At 34.4% G+C, this 7,459-nt stretch overlaps 1 long non-coding RNA gene across 1 annotated transcript in view; it reads right to left on the bottom strand.

Moving 5' to 3' along the window:
- Positions 1-648: 648 nt before the first annotated feature.
- LOC109269375 (uncharacterized) overlaps positions 649-7,459 on the bottom strand; it is a 61,859-nt gene continuing 55,048 nt past the window's right edge. Inside the window, exon 3 of the long non-coding RNA XR_002081047.2 lies at positions 649-5,422. This is a non-coding gene — a long non-coding RNA (uncharacterized LOC109269375). The remainder of the gene's footprint in view (positions 5,423-7,459) is intronic.

The raw sequence follows: 7,459 nt of genomic DNA, 5'->3' as shown, positions 1-7,459 counted from the left end.
TTCATAAGTTTAAAGTACACTTTCAAAAAAAGGGTACTTTCAAATAATTTTCCATGCCTTCATTCAGCAGGTAACCCAAACCTTCATAATCCCCAAATGCTGCACTTCAAAGTTATGCTCAGGAAAAAAATATTGAAAAGAACAGCCTCTCTTTCCAGTTGATTTAAAACATCACTAGCTTATTTTCAGTACACATATGGAGTTACTTTTAAAAAGAAATCTTGGAATATTGCCAGGCTACATACAGGAAAGGCTTTTCTCCAGAGAGAGCTAAAATTCATTATCTGAGCTTTGGGACACCCATGTTCCTTCAAAATTTGGACACATCTTTGTTCCTCCATGATTAGTGATAGAAGTTTGACTTAAAACAAGAGACTGCTTACTCAGTGTGTAACTAGACTCTAAAGAATCCAAAAGATTATGTTATTTTGAATTGAAACTGATTTATAATTATACACTTAAATAAAATATTATTTACACGGTAACAGTTTTAAAATAAACTACAGAATATTTTTTAACTAAAATTATTGACAAAAATATAATACCAATTATGTGTTTGTCAGTAACATGAAGTTAAATTTTGGACCCTTTATCTTATTTCTCGCCTCAGTAAATGGCTGGTTTCTCTCATTTAAATGCATGTGAAGAGTAGGAGAAAAATCACTAAATCCAAGGAAGCTAAGGGCAATATAATTATTTCATAGTGTTGTTTGTGACCAATTCATGGTAATAAATATTTCAAACAATTCCATCTATTTTTGATGCATAAAGTAAATTTATAAAAGTGGAACATAGTGTTACAAGTTAAAAAGAAAAAAGTAAAATCAACACTTTAATTTCAGTAACAATCTGAAACGTTCCATTGTAAAACATTATACAGTGATAATTATTCTCTCGCTCCCTTATGTATGGTTCCAATGCATGCAACACATTTTAGTCCTTTTTTATTTTTTATTTTAGGTGAAAGAGTAAAATCGAAATCCTCATAATGGATGATGAAGAGCCTCTAAATACAAAACAAAATAATATATACTAATATTAAGCCAATTAGGTAGACACAGGGCATGATTTCTATAAGGTTTACAGTACCTTAGATGTGCAGGGCATCCATAAAATTGAACAGGTGCTAAGCAGAGCATTAGCTTTAAAATATCAATCCTACACATAAGAAAGAATAAGTGTATTTTGTTGTATGCAGAATAAGGAAGCAAATGGTTTTGTTTATCCCCATATTTACTTAGTCAGAAAGACAGGTGTAGAATTCCAGAAACTGCTTAAATGAAGGAAGAGACAATTTTGGCATGTTGGGAGTGTATTTTACGTGACACGTGAGCATTACATATCATAGGTGTTTTTAACCATTTTAATTTTGCTCACAAAGAAGGCCTGGCACTTTCTGTATCTGCATAATTTGATAACATCGGGTATTATGAACTTAATGAAGAATTATTTCAAATGAAACCAAAGCACACATTCTATTGAAAAGAGTCATGGTGGAACTGGAATAGGATTACTTCTGTAAAATGAATTAGAACACTATGAACTGCGATGTATCAGTGATAAGTCTCGCTTATTTCAGTCCTACCGCTATTGGAGAAATGGATCAGAGTCACTTGAGCATCACAAATCCTAGGCCATATTTTTATTTCCAGCCTTACCCTTTGTGCTGCTTCCAAGTATGCGGCTCCAGTTGATTTCAAAGGCAGTAGATGAGAGATAAAGAGGAGTAAGGATTGTTCTACCTCAGCAATTCATGATCCCTCTAAGGCCACTGATTTGGAAAGAACAGGGAGACCCTGGCATCTCAGCAGAATAGAACCAGCTACTCTTCTGTATGCTACTCCCATGAGGCAACCCAAGCATTTATCCAGTTTACCATAGCAAATGATTCTCTACGTCCAGAAAATTACAGCTCTCTTCCTCTCTTCACTCCAAGGAGCCATAAAACCTAAATTAAACATAACTGTCCAAAGAGTTATTTTCAGCTACGTGAACATTTCAACAAGGGAAATAAATGGAGCTATGTGATTTGAATACATTTAAAATATTAAATAGAACGATATTTTGTAACAATTTACCATCACTTATTAATTTTTACATTGTGACTTAAATGTTTTACGGGTCTAGGGTAAAGCTATATAGTAAATTGCTAAAACATGTGTGTTTCTGATTCTAAAATGGTTAAAGCTTTCTAAGTAATATTTCTTTCATGTTCTTTATACAGAAATCCCCCTTTTCCCTTTGAAGATATTCTTCATTTCCATTTAAACAGAGTATGTGTGTATATACATTTAAAGGACTCATCTAGCTCCAATAGTCTAACGATATGTTTTAGTGTCCAAAATATTTTTATAGTTGTGGTGAGACTTTCCTAAATGAATACTTACAGTTTTGAAAAACAAATTAATTAAGGTATCACTTTCTTCAAAAGCAGTGACTAAAGGCTATTGAAAGGAGTCAATTAGAATAGGACACTTCAGATATATGTACAAAAATAACTAACATTTATTGAAAACTTAACATGTTCAGTCACTATACTGTTATTATATGCATCATCCACTTAATTGTTGCAAATCTGTGAGGTCAGCATTATTTTCCCTATTTTACAGATACTGAATGAAAGGATTACAGAAGGTAAATAAATTACTCCAGATTATAGATGGGGCAAAACTGGAGCTTGGACTCAGATCTGAATTGAGAATTCTGCTTTTGACTGCTTTATCATTTCTCTGTTCTGGTGGTATCATATTTTGAACTGGAAAAATTTTAAGGTATGATTTATAGGTAGAGAGGATGTGTTTTAGGACTGTAGTTGTTCAACAAATGTTCATTTCATTGGATTTATAAAATATATTCTATTCTGAAATTATTAAGTCTCTTTTGTGTGTCAGCCCTGTGTTGAGTGCAAACAAAGACAACTAGCATGTGATCGTGGTCCTAGCAGAGTGAACCCTCTAAAGCAGAAGTCAGCAAACTTTTTCTGTAAAGGTCCAGATGGTAAATATTTTAAGCTTTTGGGGTCATACAGCCACTCAAAAGTAATTGACTCTGTCATTTTTAGCATGAAATTTGCCACAGAAAATCTATAAGTAAATGAGCATGGCTATGCTCTAATAAATCTTTATTAAGGAGTCTGAAATTTGAATTTCATATCATTTTCAGGTGTCAATAAATATTCTTTTTCTCATCTTTTTCAACAATTTAAAAATGTGAGAATCTATCTTTGCTCCCAAGTCACACAGATATTGGACTGGATTTGACCGGTGAACCAAGGTTGACCAATTACTGTTGCTGCTTTGTGGATATAAAAGCCACTAGCCACATGTTATTGAGTACTTAATTAAGGCTATTGAGTACTTAAATTTAGCTAGAACAAATCGAGATGTGCTGTAAATGTAAAATACACACCAGATTTGAAAGACCATATTAAAATTTTTAAAGGTCTCATTTATAATTTTATATTGATTATATTTTGAAATAAGATTTAAAATTAATAAAATATGTCATTAAAATTAGGCTCACCTCCTCCTTTTTTTGCCTTTTATTAACATAAGTCCTAGAAAATTTAAGATTACACATGTACATCATATTTTATTTCTACAATGATGCTTCAGAGGTAGCATTATTTGAAGGTTAACAGATACTTACTATATATTTGTGACAATGTAATGATTTATTAGGTTTTGAACTGGGATAAAAAGGTCATTAGAGAAAAATGTTTAAGATTTGATCAAGTGTTGAAAGTAGAATAAATATTTTCTGTATAGAAAAAGAACCGAGGCCTTTAAGACACAGATATGTTTGTTCTCAGTGTGTGTGTCTGTGGAACTGAAAGTCCTTTTTGCTAGAAAATAACATGTAATAGGAAAAGTGGTGAAAGATGATGCTCTACCAATTAACCAGGATCAGGTTACAAACAGCTTTGTTTTCCATGCTGACGATCTTAAATTTTATCTGAAAAAGGAAGTCAATCACAAGCGATAGGTAGGGGTGGACACTGGAAGATCTTCAGGAAATGTGGTAGGTCCGATGGTTGGAGTGAAATAGAGATAAGTCTCGTGTTTGTAGCTTAGGCCATTAGGTGAACTGCAATGTCACCTGAAGACAAATAAAATGCAGCACTAGAAAATTACATCTCCTTTGTAGGCTATTTACTTGCATACTTGTCCTGTGGTGGGTGGTGCATGGGTAAGCTGAGACAGTGGGGAAAAGTTCAAGTTGAGACCACAGAAAGTTAGCAACCGGATAGTTACCGTTTTTCTGATCTATCGACATTTCAGCTTAAAAGTCAAGGGGGGTCATAGACTGACAGATATGGAAAACCGCAAAATAACTTACAAATTGGGGGTCAACCACTTCACAGATACTTGAATGCCTTGACAAGCATGCATGCCAAATAGGCATCCTTATTAAGACTGAACATGTTCAGTAACAGGAAGTCTATCACCTCTTTGAAAGAAAGGCATTTATGACTATTAGAAAGTCATTTTGGGGGATTAAAATTAAAATCATGAACCATTTAGTCTCCTTTCACAAGTAATACCACCACCACGTTTAATTTCAAGAATCCCAATTAGCCATTGTATTTTCCAGTGATTGTTCTATCGTGTGAATGAGGTAATTCTTTGATTAGATGCCTCCAAGGACACAATTCCTTATTGGAACAGTGATCAAAAAGCATAAAGTTATGTAAGAAAATTCTTCATTATAGAAAGCAAGTCAGAGTGCTCATGTTTTCAAACGCCAATGGCGCATCTCTGCCAGAGACACTCTGCAAGTGTCTCCAGCCAACACATTTTTTTCTTCTTCATCTGCAAAACATGATGTTTCTTTCCCTTTTATTGCATTGTTTAATGACATAACCACGTCCATTCGGCACATCAAGTTGAAAGAAGCCTGTGTCATGTGTGTAATTTTGCTTGGCTAACAAACTAACAGAAACGAAATACCGTGCTTTCAAATCTTTTTCAATTTCTTTCCTTATGACTTTTTTTTGCAAACATTTTCTTATTTTCTAATTGTTTTCATAGTCTTCATTGTCTCCCCGCACAGATCTGATTTTCCAGACTTCTGTAGTGTAAACCTTCTGGTTGTTCGTCATGTGGTCTTGAGGGGAGGTTTTCCAATACATACTCTTCAGATCCATGGTTTCTGGAGAGGGCAGTGCTTTCCAAAGCAGGGAATTGCGGAGAGAGGGAGGGAGATCCACCTTCCAAGCTTATCAACTCTACTTCAAAGAGTACATTTCGTGTTATTTTCTTTTTTGGCCACATAAGTAAGATTTTCTTTGATTAAAATAGTTCCACTGTTATAGAAACTTGGCCAAATATTTCAGTCTGGCTTCAAAATATTTACCAATTTAATTTCCCTCTTCTTTCACACCTTTTGCAATGAAGTTGTAACAGATGGTAAAATGGAAGATCTGTGGAGAAAAAAATATAAAAGATTTGAAAAGCAGAATTTACTATGGGGACAATTATGAGTTTTGCAACTCCACACCCATTGGCCAGAGGAGGAAAATAAAGAAAGGTTATGGTTGAGAGAGAGTTGTAAAGCCGCACCTTGGAAGTGTAACGAACAATGCTATTCCCCTTTCCAAAAGAGAGAGGGCTGAGGGGTACTACAACCTTACCTTCTGCCTTATGAGGCGGTATAACAGGTCTTTGCCCTGCCCTTGTATCCTACCGTGGAAAAAGCTTGGTCCACAAAGAGATTGCACGGTAAACCAGCAGTAAGACTGGGTTAGAGGAAAGAGTGTTGCATTTCCCTGAAGATGGACTCTGAATTTCCCCAAAGTCCCTCACAAAGAAAAAAAAAAATGTCACCTCAACCAACCCCAGGCTCAGGGAGTGAGAAGCCACCCAAAAATAAAAACTTCTGTTCCATCCCAAACCTCCTCTGCCTCCTCCCATTTCAACTCTACAGTGAGAACCAGAGGAAGTGAATGAGGAGAGTAGCCGGTGAATATCTCACTTCTTCCAGAAAAACACTTCCAATTATAGAGCTTATTGTGGTTTAGAGAGGAGAATAAGCATTAAGTTTGATTTAGTAAAATTTGAATAATATACTGGGCTAGATGCATTCCAATTACTGAATTGAGACTTTAAGCTGGAACTTAAAACCATTTTAAGACTTTTACTAAAGAGTTAACAGCAATACCATAGGAACTCTTTATTTGAATACAGCCTATAAGCTATGGGTTTAACCAGCATTTATTTAGTTTTTTCAGTCACACACATGCACACTCACATGCACACACATTCATACATCATTCACCTTTCAGAGAATATAGTATGCATTTCTATATTTTCTATAACTACTCTTTGTATATACTGTTTACTGACTTCAAATAAGGCATCAAAGTGCTCCAAAAACCAGCTGTACCCCCACTTTCTACATAAAGGACCCCAGATTCCCAGAGAGGCTGTCTGTGTATCAGGATTCATCTGAAAGTCGGGATGTGTCTCTATCAAAGCCAATACCATAGTTAGAATTCTGAAAGGAATAGTATATGTCGCCTCTTCTCCAGAGGCTCACAATTGAGTGGGATTTGTTTGTGAAATCTAAAGAGGATCAGGAGAGGAAAAAACCCACTGTTCTAATTTTTTTATTTCCTTATTTCCCAAACAGTGAATAGCAAAACCTGCCTACAAAAATAAAATGTGTACTAGATTTAACTTCAGTTCATTGCAGTTTTTCTGATTGGAATAAAGTTTTTCCTCCTCTCTCCTCTGGATGGGCCAAAAGCAAAAATGATGAGCTCAATTTCCCACAAAAGATGAGAGAAGGAAAAAAAATTAAGGCATTTCAAATAAAGCTAATAAATCCCTATTAATATTCCACTTCTTGAACAATCAGATATTCTTTAGCTATAAATAATATAGAGCATGATTACAATAGCAATCATATAATAACAATAGTAACAAGTTAAACTTTTATAAAAACCCTTTTTCAAAGAGTTAAACTACTTTCGTATGCAATGATAAGCAAAATTTAAATCTGAAAGCACTGTGACATGATCCTTAATTTTGATTACTTATACTTCTTAAATCTTCGTTTCCTTTTTAAATTTTTCCTACTCGTGATATTTTTGGGTTTTTTTTCATGCATTTATACAATTTTAATCTCGTTGTTTTAGAAATTCCTATGAAGGCCTGCTTTCAAAGTTGAGAATAATAGTTCTCTGTCCAATATAATTACACATGTTTATTAGGTCATTTTTTTTTCTAAACCAATGTTAGCAAAAACAAAAATTTGTTCACACTGGAATATCATGAAGTTAAAGAAGAGATTCCTGTATCAGTTTATTTTAGGATTTGTAGTTTAAAATATGCCAGACTCTCTTGCCTTTACTGGGGCTGTTGAGGATTTGTGTGTTTTATGGTTTTTATTTTGTTTTGTTTTAATTCACAGTGATGTTGTTAAGCAGATTAGCGTAAAGTCCAGGCTTGCTCCTATT

Source organism: Panthera pardus, unplaced genomic scaffold, assembly GCF_024362965.1.
Source record: "Panthera pardus isolate Hobbes unplaced genomic scaffold, ASM2436296v1 HiC_scaffold_7, whole genome shotgun sequence".
NCBI classification, from domain to species: Eukaryota; Metazoa; Chordata; class Mammalia; order Carnivora; family Felidae; genus Panthera; species Panthera pardus.
The sequence above is the reverse complement of the archived record's forward strand: the minus strand, read 5'-3'. Positions and strand labels throughout refer to the sequence as shown.